Source organism: Nelumbo lutea, chromosome 1, assembly GCF_056320005.1.
Source record: "Nelumbo lutea isolate HS-2025 chromosome 1, American lotus-T2T, whole genome shotgun sequence".
In the NCBI taxonomy this organism is placed as follows: domain Eukaryota; kingdom Viridiplantae; phylum Streptophyta; class Magnoliopsida; order Proteales; family Nelumbonaceae; genus Nelumbo; species Nelumbo lutea.
This window is the reverse complement of record NC_142684.1, coordinates 151,763,049-151,782,278: the sequence shown is the minus strand read 5'-3', so window position 1 is coordinate 151,782,278 and position 19,230 is coordinate 151,763,049.

The following is a 19,230-nucleotide window of genomic DNA, read 5'->3' as shown; positions in this document are numbered from 1 at the left end:
TATAAAGGGGATCCAATTCATCATCAAAGGATTCCCCATTAAAGAATTCAAATCCACCATCATATGGATTTCATATTTGCACTGTACATATTTGTATTTATACTCTTTCCAAACTGAGCCTTATGTTGTATTTGGTTGCAGTACAATTTTATTTGTATTAATACAAATGCATGGGAATGCAAATAAAAAGAATGCAAATTCTGGTTTAATTTTGTTTTGGATTTTACTTTATTGTGCTTTAGATCTTAATTTTATTTCATTTGTACTACAATCAAACAAAAATGTGATAAATTTTGAAATAAAAATAAATCATAATTTGCATTGATATCATTTGTGCTACCATGGTTTTGCATGAGTGAAAATAAATTTGCATTGCAATCAAACACAACCTTAAAGACAAAAATGCAAGTATTCTAAGTTCCTGGTCAATGGATTTTACCAAGGTTAAAAATTTCAATACGATATGCTCGATATAGGGTGTATCATACTATATCTTTGAAAAATAGATACGAGATACGCATGGAAATTGGGCGTCTCATTTTTTTTCATGCGTATCGGACCCGTATTGGTGGCATATCTGGTTTAATTTTGTTTTGGATTTTACTTTATTGTGCTTTAGGTCTTAATTTTACTTCATTTGTACTACAATCAAACAAAAATATGATAACTTTTGAAATAAAAAATCATAATTTGCATTGAGATAATTTGTACTACCATGGTTTTGCATCAGTGAAAATAAATCTGCATTGCAACCAAACATAACCTTAAAGACAAAAAAGCAAGTATTCTAAGTTCCTGGTCAATGGATTTTACCAAGGTTTAAAATTTCGATACTCTATGCCCGATGCGGGGTGTATCATACTATATCTTTGAAAAACAGATACTAGATACGCATGAAAATTGGGCGTCTCATCTTTTTTCATGCGTATCGGACCCGTATTGGTGGCATATCGGGCTCTATTGGGGCGTATCGGTAGCATATCGGGGTGTATCAGGGTGTATAGATAGCATATCGACGAAAAAGACATGGCCAAAAACAAAAAAAATAAATAAAGGGAGAACGCAAGCTTCTTTTTCCTAAAATAATGCTTCTTTCACTCCCCAAATGACTCTAAAACTCCAAACCTCATTCCTAGAGTGCTAGATTTGCAAAAATTTTCAAGAAACAAGTGTGAAACGTTAATTTTTTTGAAGATTTTTCAAATTCAGAAAAAATATGGCAAAAATAGGTTTTTTTTTCAATTATTTTATAAGATCTTGTGATTTCTTTTATTTTCCTTGAATGTTTAAATTTATATTGATCTACATTCCTTACATTCAAAATCACTTTTTTTTTTTGTGTTATCAGTAGATTTGTGGAAATTTTATGAAGATATTTGGGGAGATATAAATTAACAAAAAGTTTGAAAATGTAATTTTCTCGCTGCTTATAAAGATTAAATATATTTTAGATCTATGGATTCATCTATCGTATCCATAGAGCAATTGAAATTTCTTCTTTAATATTTTTTTATTTTTTATATTTTTAGAATTAAAAAATAAATAATAATTAATTATATTTTATCATTTGATCACAATAATTGAATATATTATAATTATGGATGATCTATCATATCCATAGACCAATTGAAATTTTTTGTTTAATAATTTTTTTATTTTTATATTTTTAGAATTAAAAAAATAAATAATTAATTAATTATATTTTATCGTTTGATCACAATGATTGAGTATATTATAATTCTATAGATGATCTATGATATCGATAAAACAATTGAAATTTCTTCTTTAATAACTATTTTTGAATATATTATATAATGTTTATTTATTTTTTTTAATTTTTAGAAATAAATAATAAATAATAATCATTTAGTGTTGTTGACGACTAATCAACTGAGTCTAAAATACAAATATGTAGAGTACAAAATCTTGTCTTTTGTGCATATTTACACTCCATATATTTGTATTTGTACTCCTAAAACCCAAACTGAGCCTTAAGAGAGAACATGAAGGAGGATGCATTCTCACTTTGACACTGAATAAGCTTCCTAGGACCTACTACATACGTACTCGAACTTTATCTTTTCTGTTTTTTGTTTTTGTTTTTTTTTTTTTGTTTTTATCCTCTAATCCTTCTTGTTTCTTTTTGGATTGGACGTTGGAGAATAGAAGCCATGAATCATGATCTCTGTGATGGGATGCGTGTTTATCTATTTCTATATAAATATAATTCATTCACATGTTGGGGAGTGTGGACGTTGTAGGGATGCCCTACCACGATAAATAATACAATGTTTATTAAAAATAATTAATTAATTGTAACCTAATCCATTTTATTATCTAATATAATTTTTTCCTTAATATAATATTCGAAGGCATTCTTGTCCTTCAAGATTCAGAATCCCATTTTGTTTATCGATAATAGCTATGGCAGAAAACCGAGGATTTAATATGGATGGGCTGGGCTCAGTTGGCCCAACCCAATTTTTAAGGCCTAGTTGTAGCTGAGGAAGGCTGATCATGTTTAAAACCGACTGGGCTCCTTAACTTGTCACCTATCCTACGTATCAAGAACTGGGACCCATTGAACGGAACCATCTAGGCATTATTTTCAAAGTTGCTTCTTAATTAACTCCTCCTGCTCAAAACATGTGACAGGAAAGCAAGTTATGGTCCATGGGCCCCATGTCTTGTGTCCCCAGGCCCAACTTAAACCTTAAACATGCATATATATGGATGACAAAAGTTGGTGATGTGGCAGAAGACTCGTCCAACCCAAGTAGGCCAAGTCCAATCCAATCATGACTGAATCAACTTAGGCTTGGCTTGCTTTGCCCTCCCCCCTGGATGTGAATTGTTCGGGTCTAAACCGGATCCGTGTTTGGAGTACGAAATGGAGGGGACCCTACCTGTCTGGAATGAGAGCAGACCCATCACCCATGTGTGCAGCTACATTTTTTCTTTAGATAGCATTAATGGTCTATAGACTGTAATCTATGTCAATTGAAGTCGGACTCCGTCCAACGGCACCAAAGTCAACAACCGGGTTTTCAGCTTCTCCCTCGGGCGCAATGCAAGCCGTATAATTCTGAAAACAAAAAGGGGACCCCTTACACGGTCTACAAAAACAATTTCCACAGCAAAAGAAAATAGAAAAAGCCCTAGAATTGCAGAGAAATAGAAAATTAAGGAGGGATCAGAATCAGACATGAAAAAGAAGGTGAATTGAAGAAGAATAAACAGAGAAAAATTAAGTAGCTTCTTTTAAGCCTACAAACCCTAAAAGTAGCATGTTTCAGGGCACCTGGTCTGATCGTAAGGTCGACCCTTTTGCCAGAACTAACAACTGAGGAAACCCATACGTACCTAATATAAGAACCTCAACCAAAGAAACCATAATTTAATTTCTATTATTTTTCTGAGCTTTAATGCATCAATAACAGGGAAAATAATAATTTATTTATTTGCAGCGGGTAAGGTGTAACTATCTAATGTTGTAGTCATGGGTTACATCCAAACTTACCCACCACAAAATATCATTTAAAAATGCATAAACAAACTTTTAGAAGAAAGTTTGTTTATTTGTTTGTTTGCATGGGTTATTAGGGCTAACCCTATATGACCCCTCATTGTTGATCTCGATGTTGAGCATATAAAGTTTGCTTCCAACCTACCCATCAATCAAAAGTCAAGTGAAAAGAAAATCGATATGTATATTAATATTATATGAACGCCAATGTAATGTACATTCAATTGGTGAATTTTGTCGCAAAATAAAGCTGTGTTTGTTTGTTTGTTTGTTTGTTTTTTCATAACCAGCTGTTTGCATGTTTGACTGATTGGTGTCATGGTGCGGAGGTAAGAGGTTTCGAGTGATCATGACTGTGATGTCCAAGATTGCTGATGAATCTGAGCTGAAAATACTTGGAATCGTTCCTGGAAGCGGAGTCTATCTCTGAACTAACTTATTCTATTGGGCCTGTCATATATAGAAAAACCAGACTCGATTGAGACATTCTAAAGTCTAAACTTATGATGTGCTGAAAGCTTCATTACTAGTTGCAGTTTAAACCATAGCTAGCTTATTAATGTAGTTATTTATATGTTTAGCATGATTTTGATTAGTCGAACTCCAGTCATCTTTTTGTGGCAGCCTGTTCTCTTTCATGCCCACAAAGTAAGATCGGAGAAGAAACTACAAAACCATTAAGTTTAATTTGGGCCTTATCTTAAGTAAAAGCAAACAAAAGAAGAAGAAAGAAAAAGACATAAGAGCATCTCAGAGACCCGGAAAAACCAGCCAAATCTTATTACATTTCTGTCAGCATTCTGCCATGAATTGTTTGGCAGTCTACATATTTTTCTCTACCAAGAATTTCTCAGTCAACCCAATCTCTGAAATAAAAAAGAAAGCAGAAGAAAAAGAATATATGGAAAGAAATTAAAAAGAGAAGTTACATATAAGCAAAGAAAAGCAAGAAGAGAAATGCCTGGCTTTCCCATGTACGCCGCTAATCGTCCGACGACTTCATCACCGGATACTCATTCTTCTACGCAAATTGCTTAGTGCCATGCCAACGAGGATCTCCTGAAGAGCCTTCTTGTAACAAAGAAAATCTTGGAAGCTCCCGAAAAACAAAATAACAGAGAAAACTCTTCTTTTTTTCTTCTTCTTCTTCTTCATGATAATTGATTCCTGCTTCTTGTTGATAATAAAAAGCCAAGGTAAGAGACGAGCTAGACAAACAGAATAGAAGGGTATTGAGGTTTTAAGGGAGGAAGGAGAGAGGGAGAGAGAGAGGGAGGGAGACAGAGAGAGAGAGAGAGTTATGTAAGGGAGAGAGAAAGAGAGAGAGTAATGTAAGGGGGAGAAGGGTGTTCCCAAGAAGATGAGGAACGTTACGTTTACTTTGTTTGAAAAGTTGTATAATTTTCTCTGGGGTGGGCCATGGCAGGTCTTTTTGCTTCGCACGTTGGGGTGTTTCTTTCATCCTCCCCAACTTTCAATGATTTTAGTGACCTAATTCACCAATTTACCCCTCACGTGCCCTAGGTTTTAACCAGTAAAATTTTATTTTCCATCCGTTTTTATTGGTCATAAAGGCATTGGGGCCGAGCCGAACTTTGGCATGTATTAACTCGCCTGGATTAAAATACTAATAGGTTTTAGTTTGTGTTCGAATTCGACTCGAAAGTTCAAAAACGAATATATTTATACATTTTATATGTATGCTATTTTTTATAATATATAGTATATTCTTATATATATATTTTTATATATAAAATATAAAATATATTTTATAGTATTCTTTATATATTTTATAATATATAATATATTTTTATGTATGTATGTGTTAATTAAGTCAAGTTCGTAAGCTTTTGAGTCAAACATTTTATTGATTGAGCTCGAGTTCGAATAACTAATCAAGTTTATCTCAAGGTTTAAACTCAAATCAAGCCTAATTAAATTCGAGCCCAAACTGTTCAATTAGAGCTTGATTCAATTGTAGTCTAATAGGCATCACATCAGTACACAAATGCTTATTGTATTTATATATATTTTTATAATTGCGATGTATATACTATTTATTAATATTTACGTTTTGGGAAGGGGTAATATTTTGTATATTGTTTGCATATTTAATTCTTTGAAATAATTAATGAATTGGAAGCTTTTCAAAAATACATAAAAATACAAATTATTAGGTAAAAATATAAGGAATATGTGGGTTTTCGGAAATACGGAATATATCGTTTATACACTTTAATATTTAGAAATCAACTTTTATTTATATACCTACACATTTAATATACCTATTTACATGTAAATTATGCCAAATTTTCATTTTCTTTAAATAAAAAAAAAACGTGTTTAGCCGATCTTTTGGTGCATTAAATTTATTGAACTAATATCTATAACTGTATTTTTTTCCTTCTCGCTACACTAAATTGTATAAAACCTCCCCTCTACATTCTATTATATGCAATAATGCAAATAATAAATAAGGTACAGGGACGAAATAGTCATTTGGTTTTTGAGTGAAATCAGGCATTGACGTTTGACTGTCGAAATGACGAAACTAACCTCACAGATTTAGCTCTGTATATACCAAGAGTGATGTAATTGTTGGCTTGGGAAGTTGGAAGAAGCCGGACGACATGATTTCCCCCCCAACAAGGGAAACGCCCAACAGGCAACAGCACAGGAGTTAGGTTAGCTGGTCAAACCGGTTACAGAGGTGGAGTGGGGCCCAACCGGACCCCAGAAGTTGACATGTCGTCCCTCTGAATTGACAAAAGTCACGACTGAGGAAGCAGTAGAGCTGTTTGAGGGGAATCTTTTGTGCCCGTAGTCACCTCACCTCATTTTTAATATTATTATGAGAATAACAACAACAGAAATTAAAATAGTTCTAGTTTTACTTAAGAGGTGGGAAAATGGGTTTTGTTTGAGAGATTGGTCCATTATTGGAGAATCTGGGTCACTGTGGATAGATATTAATATAGTTATTGATTTATCTCACCCATCCCAATCCATTGAATGATGAGGCCCATTCTTGGTTTTAGACTTTTAGTTGTTGGAATAGTATTTTTAAATTGACGACAATTTGATTATTGATGATTGGAAGCCCAAATCCAAACAATCCTTTCTCACCTTCCTTTTGTCTTATTAACTTTGAACCAGTTTTCGGTTTTATCTATCTAATGTTGTTTAATCTGAGGTAGTGCATGAATCGAGGAGGATAATCAGATGGTCTTTGTTGATAGGTCAGGGCCGAGGTTCAAGGACGAGGCAGCGCTTCAAGATCTACGATCAAGGAAAAAGTTAGAGGCTCGAGGAATGACCCCCGAGTAAGTAATCCGATGCTCAAATCAGTAGGAAGTGGTGGATGGCCGAGCCAGGCTATAGGGACACTGGTCCGAGCTAATTAGCATTGTGGGTGTTTGAAGTCAAAAGTCCCTTACCTTAAGCATGGAGTACATTTTTATAACCAGAGGGCCCGTGTCCTGATCGGAGTAGGTTTCCAGAGATATCGGGGTAGAATTCCCTACCGAGGTTACAAGGAGTAGAGTCCTACTCCTCAACAGAGTTGTCTTCCCATCCCTATTCATTAGGGTGGACTTATCCGTGGGGCATAGCTGACGTGATCGACGGGATCACGTTAATGCCGTAGCCCAGTCGGACTATGCCGATATAACCGAGTTGTGATAAATGGCCAGGGGCCTCATGGCCAGCTCAGCCATGTCCCCAACACTATCCATATGCTTTGGTTATTGTTTTGAATTTTTATATATTTCAACAATTTAGGTTATTAAGTTTCAGAAATATTTGCTGCAATTGTTATATCATCTTAGCTCGGACTATGGAATTCGTTAATGGGCTAAGCCAGATCTGGTGGTTAGAGACCAGGCTAAGCTGGGCTACGAGATTCTTTCATCAACTCAGATCATCAAGGATAATAAAATTTATGGTTTTCTTGAATCCGGGGCTACGGAATTTGTTAATGGGTAGAGGACCCCATAGGTGTGTCACATGTTCACAGGATTATTCAGGGCCTACAAGACATAGGGAAAGCCCACCGGTGCTGATTTTTTTCCAATTTATATATAAATTGCTACATGATTGAGTTGAGACTTGAGAGAAGAAATTGTCTAGGGTGAAAATGGGCCAACAGGCCCAATATCACTCTCAGCCTGAAAGACTGGACAGGACCAAGACAGATTTCTAACTCTTCCTGGAACAATCAGGTACAGTCAATGGTCCAGTTTGAAAGACACTTCTGTTGAGTTGTCTAACTTAGTTGACTACAGTCAATGGTCCCTCTTTGAATGAGAATGATACCGCTACTCAAAAAAAGAGGGTTCAGGGGTTTTGCTGAACTGAAAGGCTTATTGTTTTGCCTTTTAGTTGATAAATTAATTAAATAATGAAAATTTTAAGGGTATCGTCGGCCATTAAAGAGCCCATAACCTCCTTAGAACTTATTTGTTAAAAGATAAAAAGTAATAAGTTTTTTAGTTCAGCATCTTCAGCTGTTATTAAATGGGCCCTTAGTAGTATAGAACCGATTCGGGTGAGTTAAGTTCCTCCTTTGATCAACTTAATACATTCAGAAACCTTAGTAGTAGAGAATCCTTAATTTGGTAGTTCTCCTAAAGACCAATATGCAAAAGATAAACTTGATCCACAGCTCTACACCACTACTAAAATAAAAGAAATACAAAAGTAGTATAGATAAAAAGAAAAGGACTTCAGAAACCTGCTCACAGTGCCGTTCTAACATGCTTTTGATTTGCAATGCTGTGATAGATTATTAATTAAAGCTCTACTTGACAGAACCGAACCAATTATGTTAGTTCTGGTTATGTGCTTTTGTCCCAATTAATAATTGTGTCGGGATGAGTTTTTACTGTTTTGAACCGATTCAAATCTGGACATACTGTTATATAGTTATTTCCAACGTTTTAGAAAATGATTTAGAAACGGAATCGTTCTGACCACTGGTTTTTGGGTTGATAGTCCGATCGTCCCGTTTAAACGAACAGTCTGTTCTGACAAACAAATTAAAAAATAAAAAATTTATCAAAACTGTTGAACGGGTTGACGGTTCAATCACCCAAATCAATAAGTTATTGGCTTTTTCAATAATTTTTTATCAAAGACTGAATTTGAGGTAAAATGGAAACAGTTACCTAGACAATTCCTAGCCAAACGGCCCGGCCATCCAAATCAACGGCGGTTCAAAAACCTTGGTTATTTCCCTAATATATATAAAGGCTTCCTAACTCCCTTATAATTTTTGTTATATTTTGTGTTCAAAGGGGTAAATTTAATAGATAGCATATAGGACTATTTTGATTAAAATACTTGTTTTATGATTTTATCAACATATAAACAGTTTATTATTTTACCGTCATTTTATCAAGTTATATTATCAAAAGTAAAGTTTTAAATTATTATTATTATTATTTTATTATTATTATAATAGGTAAGTAATTATATAGATCTCTAGTATAATTGGGTCTGGCCCAATTGTTCCAATTAATAAGTGAGACTGATCTGAATTCCCAACCCCACCCAAAACAAAAATGGCAACGAACAGGAAAATTATCAAAACCAAAATTTAAACTACAATAAAATACAATACACAATAAAAGCTCACGGGCAATACATCATGAGGTGATTGATTCATGTATATGAAGTAGTAGTTGTCAAATCAAGAGCCGAGAAAGGGCATTCATCTCAACTGTGAAAATAAATGGGCATGGGTACGCCACTCACATGTGCACACTAAATATGAAATTTAATCTTAATTTCTATTACAGTATTCTCACTGGCCCTATACCACATAGTAACAGTAATTCTGAGTTGTTTCGTTCAAAATACGATAATGGAAATGATCTCACTTCATCAGTTCATGATTGATGAACTCTTTGATGTTCACGCTAAGGACAGTTTATGGGCGTTTATCATTTTAGTTGACAGTAAGTATTAGAGGTGCGCCCATATGACCAATTTTACAGATTGATCATAAGCCATTAATTGACGATTCTGTCTCACTGCTCTTACTTTTATTTTCTTTTTTATTTTTTTTCCTCGAAGCCAATCTTCTGAACAGGCCATGTTCATCTGGTCTCGTTCAAGTCCAGTACCACTGGCCATTCAAGGCAGATAAGCGCAAGTCTTCGTACAGCCCAGTACCCATTAATATCGAGAGAAGACTAATAAAATTTTCTCTTGGCTCCGTTTGTTTCAATAAAAAATTAATGGAACATTTTTTTGTGTTGAAACATTTGATCCATATTTTGTTTCTTTCACACTGAACTGTATTGTTCTTGTCATCGTTTACATCAAAACAATTTGAAAAATGAAAATAATTATTGAAAAGAGATGAAAATAATTAGGGATGGCAATTTTCCCCCTTCCTATCGGATACCCGGGTTATATATATATAATATTATTTATGACATTATTTATATTATATATCAAAATGTATTTAAAAAATTTTTATATTTTAAGTAACTTTATTTTTAAAATAATTTTAATTTACAAATTTTGGGAATTTGGGTCCTAACGAGGAACCTACCCATTGGATGGTACTTTTATCCCTAGTAGTGATTGGAATCATGGATGGGAAGTATGGCCCCCACCCCAAATCCACCCTGTTGCCATTCTTAGAAATAATAGCTAAAAATTTCCATCTAATTTGTAAAGAAACAAACCCAAAATTAAAGAATTTGAAGTGTGCTTGTTCCAAAACCCATACCCATCAAGTTCCTCTAATTGATCCGTTTCTAGTTGGATTGAAGATGGATCTACCCTCTTGGATCCAGTATAAGTTGATCTGATAGTATTGAAAGGGGCTAGTCAATCAAATTGGTTTGAATTTTGTAAGTTCACTAAGGCCTCATTCATTTTTCGGTAAATTATTTATCCGGGTAAATGTAGTTATCACTTATCCGGGTAAGTTTTTCCTGGGAAACACTTATCCGTGTAAGTGTATTTACCCATATTCTTTTATTTCTCATGTAAATAAGGTAATGACCATTTTAGACATAAAAATCCATTATTAAAAGGGCATTTTTGTCCAATTTTGGTGTTGATAACTTTTTCCTTAGGCGGAAAAGTTATTTACCCATCAACAAATAAACTTTCCTTGGTCTCCACATAAATCTGAAAAAAGAACTTGAAAATCTTGATCAATTGGAACAAAAATCCCATTGACCAACTTTCCCCCCTCTCATAATTCGGAAAAAGAACACCCCCTAAAGAACCATAGGTTCAAGTGTGACAAAAGTGTGTATATATACATAAAAGAGCACTCGTGTTATTAGATAAAAGATTTATACATACTTGTCGGGTTTTCTCACCTGATAAGGAGGATGAGTGAATTATTCATGGCCTCACAGTCTTACGGGATGCTGTGCTCGTGCCCCGCAGATCCATGGCTGTGCTAAGCTTCATGGATAGGTGACCCCCATGACTCCTTAGGTGATGGTTTGTCTCGTCGCACCTAAGACCACCTCAGCCTCGTGTTGCATCTAGTCATAGAATTCCTCTCTAGGTCTAGCTGATGGTGATCTCTTGACCCCATGCCCCTTAATACTCTATAGGTCCATGACTGTTGGTATATATCATTATATCTTGAGGATCTATTGATTCTAGGAGAGATGATTAATTGTTTTGGGTATCCTTCATGATTGAAGTGAAATTTTGGTAAAGCCACAATAAGTCATCAATGGCTATGGTTTTTGCCCTACGCTTAAACCGTCATAGCAAAACTGAACTCGTTCAATATATGTTGGCATCGGATAGCCTAGCTCGATCTCCAACAAGGGTTAATGTCCTTAGTGAAAGATAAAACTCAAAAAAATGAAACACAAAAATCTGGTTTGAGAAGAAAATATTATTATTGGGATGATAAACCATCAACCGAGAGCTCTAAATTTATGGAGTTGTAGTACAAAGAGTTTTAGATAAAATACATAATAAACAAGGGGTAATGTGAAGCTTGGTCTTGAGCATCTCAAACCCAGTGGAAGATAGATGAATATGCCAGCAATTTGATCAACCAAGGGTATATACTGAATCTGAAGCCTCTTGTGGACAGAAAGATCCCAAAGGAAATGAAAGTCAATTTCAACATATTTTGTGTGTGCGTGAAAGATAAGATTGGTAGCGAAGTATGTGGTGCCAATATTATCACACCAAACTCGAGGGGGAGGAGAGGTATAGCCAAGATCCTTAAAAAGAGATTGAATTCACAAAAGTTCAATAATGGAGTTAGCAACAGAACAAAACTCTGATTCAATACTAGAGTGGGCAATAGTAGGTTGATTCTTAGATTTCCAAGTAATGAGATTGAAACCCAAAAGATAGCATAGCCCCCCGTTGAATGCCGGTCATCCAAATAGCTTGACCCAATCGATGTCAGTGTAACCAGTGAGTTGAAGAAAAGAAAAGGAATTGATAATTGAAGTCCATAGTCAATTGTGGTCTTGAGATAACATAGAATTCTATTTTATAGCAATCCAATGCTCATTAGCAGGTGAAGGCAAGAACTAGCAAACTTTGTTGACAGCAAACGATATATTGGGTCTTGTGATGGTAACATACTGTAAGGCTCCCGCAATGCATAAAGAAGAATAAAAATGATGAAAAATCATACATTAGGCTACCTTAGGAGAAGATATAAGCTTGGTGCCGTCCAATTTGGTTCGACACAAGAGTTCCACAATGTAGCGCTATTGAGAGAGAACCAGCCCATTGGGAGAGAAGCCAATTTTTATCCCCAAAAAATAATGCAAAGACCCCAAGTCCTTAAGAGGAAAAATAGAAGACAAGGAGTAAAGAAACTTATCAATATAGTCAAAGAGGTACCTATTAAGATGATATCGTTCACATATATCAATATATATAAAGTGGTACTGATGAAGGTGATTTGGCCTGACCTAACGAAAATGGGACACGTGGACACGGCCCGACCAAGAGATGGCAGTTCAGCCTGGTAAGATTAGTTCGCAACAATTGAGCTCGAGTATTCAGTCACCTCGGCACAAGGGCCACCTCGGCACAAGGCTCACCTCGACACAAGGTCACCTCGGTGCAAGATCACCTCGGCATATAGTCACCTCACCACTCAATCCAGTTCGGAACTAAAAAGACTGAAATATCAGCTTGAGACTACCAACCTGGGCCATCACGTAACGATCCCGGAAGTCTCTCCAACAAACTCCGAACCTCACAGGATCACACCGCGTAACGGCAAGCTTATCTTCTTCCCGCCCGGATCGGGCGGTATTGATAATCTTTATTAGTTGATAACGCTACTCCCCAATTAAAGCGAAAATGGATCCCACCAGGACGAAGATCTCGAAACCAATCCGCAAAACCCGCGAGGGCTCAACTATATAAAGGCACCAACCCCAATGGCACAAGGTACGCGTGATTTTTCTACTCTCTAGCTCTCTAGCTCTCTAAGCTCTCAAAGCTTTTCAACTCGCATCAGTTTACCGACTTAAGCATCGAAGCGACCCCGTCGGGTTAGCCACCCCGGGTTCTCTGATCCTTTCTTGCAGATTCACCTAGCTCGCTGCCCGACTAGAAGCCAGATCATCCTCCAGCAGGGAGTAGTCAGATCGCACTACATCAATTGATGCCGTCAGTGGGAATTTGATCAAAAAGTCATCCCTCTTACAAGCTATCAACCTTCTGAAACAATGGCATATTCCAGTCACGCCGGATAAAGCAGCGAGATGAACGTCTCCGGGGGACAACCTCAACTTCCTTCAGTGTGCATTGGCTAGTTCACCATCCCGCTTATTGCTGTTGGGATTCCAACACTGACCATGCCACCAAACGCCACACAGGTGAACACCCCACTTCCCCTAGTGGTAGTAGCAACCTTTTCTGAGACGTCTGTGGTTCCCCCCGGAGTTGGACAGTCACAGTTTGACGACCTGGTGCAGTGTGTGCAGGCCATCCAGGTTCAAATGCAGCAGGTTCAGCAATTCCAACAGTACATGTTCGACCAGTAGTACCAGCAGTAGTTCTCCCCATTGCCACAAAACCAGCAGCCGGTTCCACCTCAGCACCCAGGGGCCCAGCAGAATTAGAACAGACCACCTCGCGTGAACCAGAACATTCGATCTCCCCACCGAGGCGAAGAGACCTCCCAAGTCTCAGTTCCTCCCAGGAGTCAGGTCCCACCCCGCGGGAGGGGAGATGGTCAAGTCACTCCACCTGCTTCGCAAGGGAACCTCGAAAACAGATCCAGGGATACTCAGCCCAACAAGGCCAATCTTCCTAGGCATTCGCAGCAAGAAGGTGGGTCGCTCGCAGGTAACCGGTTCAGGGTTCTGGGTGCGAACTCAAGGCAAGGCCTCTCCGTCCATGACAGTCAACCCTAGAATCCCATGGGGAACCAGGAGTTACCTCGTAGTAGAACAGTGTTGGAGCATACCGAGATCAGCAGCACTGATGCCGAGTCGATAAAGAAGCAACAATGGAGGCATCGCAAGGCACGCCGCACTTCGGCTCAGAACAATCAGCCAGTGAGACCGAAAAAACAACAAGAAATGGCTAAAGGTAAGGAGGAGGCGAGCTCGGTAGCTACAAAGGCCACTCCTCTCCTACTTTCCTGGTCGTCTCCCCTGTCTCTCGAGCTCTTGGCAACCCCGATGCCCAAAGATTTTAAAATGCCTCCCCTGGACAAGTATGACGGGTCTTTTGACCTTAATGATCATGTAGACTCCTTCCAGTCCCAGATGCACCTAGTTGGGGCCGATGAGTCTTGCATGTGTGTGGTTTTCTCCACCACTTTCAAGGGGTAGTTCAGACATGGTACTGGAACCTCGCGTCGGGATCGATCAAGAGCTGGGCGCAATTCGCAGAGTTGTTTACCTCGCATTTCATCAGCAGCAAGAAGTGCCCGAGGTTGTAGAGAGCCTCCTCAATGTGGTTCAGAGAGAAGGGGAGTCGATTAGAAGCTACATCAAACGCTTCAACGACACCTGCCTACAGATCCCCGACTTAGACCCAGCGGTAAGATTCACGGCAGCCAAGAAGGGAATAGCTCATAGAGAGTTCAAATGGCATGTGGTGGCCAATAAACCAAAAGATACACAGAATTCCTCAAGCTAGCCAACCAGTTCATCGAAACCGAAGAGGAGATGAACCAGAAGACTGACAACTCGATAGAAAAAAGAAAAAGAGACAATGACAATGCAGGTAATGATGGGCATAAAAGAAGAAAGAGTAAGTCCCCAAGCAGAGGAGGAAACAAGTCTAGGAGCTTATCTCCTTCGCGATCTTGCAAGTCAGGTCAGCGCTCCAGGATCCCACCTGTTGAAAGGATGAGCTACACACCTCTCAATGCTAAGCGAGGAGAAATCCTAATGGCCATCAAGGAGTCCTCCTTTGTCAAGTGGCCTCCCAGGTTGAGGGGAGATCCTACAACGAGAAACCGGAATGTATACTGTCACTTTCATAGAGACCACGAGCACAATACGGAGAACTGCAGAAACCTCCGCGACGAGATAGAGGAGCTCATCCACCGCGGGTACCTGAAAAACTTTGTATAGCGAGAAGAAAGGAGACAGGCAGATCGACAAGTAGATCGGTAGGGGAACCAGAGAAAGAATACCCCCGATTCCAACAACAGGTAGAACGAGTAGCAGCCACGACAGTTGCTCGAAGAGAGACCGATCCACGGGGTAATCAATATGATTACCGGCGGGTCCATAATCTCAGGGTGTACTTTGGTAGCAGGACGAACTTCATTACGCGAACTAGAAAACGAGGAGCTAAACCCACCAAAGTGACCTCGACTTGAAGAGCCAATTTACTTCACGGAGGATGATGCGCGCAGGATTCAGTATCCCCATGATGACGCTTTGGTGAGAAAACTAAGGCTCAACGACTTTGAAGTCAAGCCCATCCTGGTGGACTCGGGTTACTTGGCAGACATATTGTTCAAGGACACCTTCAACAAGCTGCAACTCCAAAAAAGTGACCTAAAGCCGACAGATACTCCCCGGGTAGGCTCTAGCGGCGAGGAGGTCAGACCTCTCAAGCAAGTCTCAGTACCTGTAGAGGCCGGCACGTGGCCGAATATCGTGACGTTCGAGCACATGTTTCTACTGGTCGCAACTTCATTCCCTTACAACGCCATAGTAGGTTGACCCATTACGCACGTCGTACGTGTGGTAGTATCCACCTACTATCTGGCAATGAAGTTCCCAATGGACTATGGGGTAAGAGTTGTGCTACGTAGCCACCCTCAAGGGGAAAGCAAAGCTAGCGGCTGACATCGAGCTCGAGCGACCAATGGAGTATGCTGATGAGCGAGCTACACCAACAGAGTAGACGGCCTACATCCTTGTCTCAACCGATGACCCAGCCAAGACTCTCCAGATTGGCACTTCAATCGAGGAGCCACTTCGCTCTTAGCCGGTAAGCTTCTTACTACAAAATTTAGATATATTTGCTTGGTCCGCGACAGAGATGCCCAGAATAGATTTCAAGGTTCTAACTCATAAGTTAAATATCGATCCCCTAGTCAGGCCAGTTAGATAGAAAAAGCGCAACCTCGCCCCAGAACGTTGGAGGATAGTCGATAAAGAGGTTGGGAAGTTCTTAGCGACAGACTTCATCAGTGAAGTCCATTACCCGAGCTGGGTAGCTAACCCAGTTCTAGTAAAAAAAGGCCAACGACAAGTGGCACATGTGCGTCGATTACACTGACCTGAATAGAGCCTACCCGAAAGACTGCTTCCCGCTGCCCAAGATCGACCGCCTAGTGGATGCAACCTCATGGTATGAGTTGCTGAGCTTCCTAGACGCCTATTCCGATTACATCCAGATTAGGATGGACCCCACTGATGAAGAAAATATTGTCTTTATAACCGAACCCGGGTTGTATTGCTACAAGGTCATGCTCTTTGGACTAAAAAATGCTGGGGCAACCTTTCAAAGACTTGTAAACAAAATTTTTGAGTCGTTAATCGGCAATAAAGTCGAATGCTATGTTGATGACATGGTCGTGAAGACCCAGTAAATTTTTGGGCTATATAGTCAACCGACGTGGCATCGAAGCCAACCTAGAAAAAATAAAGGCCATCTTATATATGAGACCACCCCGCAAATTAAAAGAGGTTCAGATGCTGAATGGTCGGATATCTGCCCTAAGTCATTTTATGTCCAAGTCAGCAGATCGCTGCCTACCCTTTTTTAAAGCCATAAAAAAGAGTAGAGACTTCGATTGGACTGCAAAGTGTCAGCTCGCCTTCGACGAGCTAAAAAGATACTTAGCTAGCACCTCGGTTTTGACCCGACCCGAGGAAGAGGATGTATTAAAGTTGTACCTCTCTGCGAGTGACGAGGTGGTCAGCTCGGTACTGATCAAAGAGGTAGATCAGGTCCAATGACCCATCTACTATGTTAGCAAAGTTTTGCAGGATGCTGAAACAAGGTACCCGAAGATCGAGAAATTGGCGTGCGCGCTTGTCATAGCAGCTCGTAAGCTTCGTCCGTACTTCCAAGATCACACCATCGTCGTCCTCACCAACAAGCCTCTGAGACAGATCTTGCTCAAGCCCAAGGTGTCTGGCAGACTAACGAAGTGGGCTATCAAACTAAGTGAATACGATGTCGGGTATGAACCTCGGACGACTATCAAAGCCCAAGCCTTGGCCGACTTTGTAGCAGAATATACATTCAGTACCGCAACTCCCGAGTTGACCGAGTTCAAACAAACGATGGAAGCATCAACCAGTGTAGCGTCAATCTCGGTCAGAGTAGGTCCAACCTAGGACGAGGAGCCCTGGATTCTCCATGTCGATAGCTCGTCCAACCAACAAAGAAGCGGTGCAGGAATAATTTTGTACGGCCCAAGCGAGGTGAAGCTAGAATACGCATTCTAGTTTGGGTTCGCGGCATTGAACAACGAAGTAGAGTACGAAGCATTGGTCGTCGGTCTCACCCTAGCAAGAGAAATGAAGGCAAAGCACCTCGTCATATGTAGTGATTCTCAGCTCGTGGTCAACCAAGTCAGCAGTGAGTATGAAGCCCGCGACCCCACCATGGCTGCTTACTTGGCCAAAGTTAGGGAGATTCTGCGTGGCTTCATTTCTCACTTCATAAGGCAGATTCTGAAGTTCGAGAACACTGAGGTCGATGCCTTGTCCCGATTAGCCAGCACAAGCTCCAACACCATGCGAACCATACCATGTATATAGAGGACTTACCTCGGCCTAGCATTCTCAGGGGGGGGGGCAGGAGAAGTCACCCCTATAACACAAGCAGAACTGAGCTGGATCGACCCACTCGTGAGTTACCTGCTTCACGGGACCCTCCCTGTAGAATGCAATGCGGCCCGAAGGGTAGAGTGTTAGTCAACTAAGTACGCCATTATAGACAGATAGTTGTACAGAAGGTCCTTCACGCTCCCCCCCTTAGAGGCTGAGTACGTACTCCGCGACACCCATGAGGGCTTGTGCGACGGACACTTGGGGGGCAGGGCTCTCGCACAGAAGGTGTTACGGTAGGGCTACTACTGGCCCACGATGAAGGCAGATGCACTCGAGTTCGTCAAGAAGTACGATAAGTGTCAGAGGCATGCTAACATCCACCACCGACCTACTGTCGATCTGAAATACCTCACTAGCCCATGGCCCTTCGCATAGTGGGGAATCAACATACTTGGCCCATTCCCGCCAGCGACAAGACAAAGGAAGTTTCTGGTCGTAGCAGTAGACTATTTTACGAAGTGGGTGGAAGCTGAACCTCTAGCAACAATCACAGCCCACAACATACAAAACTTCTTTTGGAAGAAGTGTGTCACTTCGGGCTACCTCAGGTACTCATCTCCGACAACGGGAAGCAATTCGAGGATATCAAGTTCGTAGACTTTGTGACCAAGGAGAAGCTCGTGCAGGCCTGTCTGAGTCCTAGTAGGTTGCTGTTTATTGTATTTCCTTTGTTTTATTTCGGTATTGTTTCTAACAGTTCATTTTCGTTGCAGCTATCGTGGACATCCCCGTGGCCGAACTCTTCGGGAGTATGAAGAAGGGGAAGAAGAAGCGAGCTTCAAAAAGAGCTCGCGTTGAGTCCCCGTCGACTGCCATCCTAGAGCTCGAGCAGCAATCAACCACCGAGCAACCTCCTGTGATAGACCTAATCGAGGAGGAATCAGGAAAGCTCTCCCCACCCCGCCCGCCCGAGGAGGCTATGTCTTCGGAACCCGCCTCGACAGCTGCTGCTTCTTCAGGTAGCAACGATGTAGCTCAGAGCATTTTTGACTCCAAAAAATGGCCTCCTCAAGAGCAAAGGCGCAATGTAAGCCGAGGAGGTTACTAGTTGGGCCGAATTGTCAGCTGCTCAGCTCGGATTCCGAGCGGCTACTCACTGCATGGTGGTAAGTTTTCGGGCTTGTCTTCTTCGATCTGTCTTGTACTTCACTTTTTATATACTAACGCTTGTTTTCTTCTCTTGGTAGGTGAATTCCACCATCCACGCCTTGACTTATCAGTCTGAGGTGAACTTGAAATGGGCCCTCGCAGCTGAGGAGTCTTCCCGCAAGGCCCACATCGAGTTGAACTTAGCCCGCAACGACAATAACCAACTGAAGAAGGACGCATGGACTAAGAAAGAGCTAACCACGTTGCTAATGTCCGAAAAGAAGGAGCTTGCGGAGCGGGAGGCAACGCTAAAGAGGGAGGTGGTGAACCTCG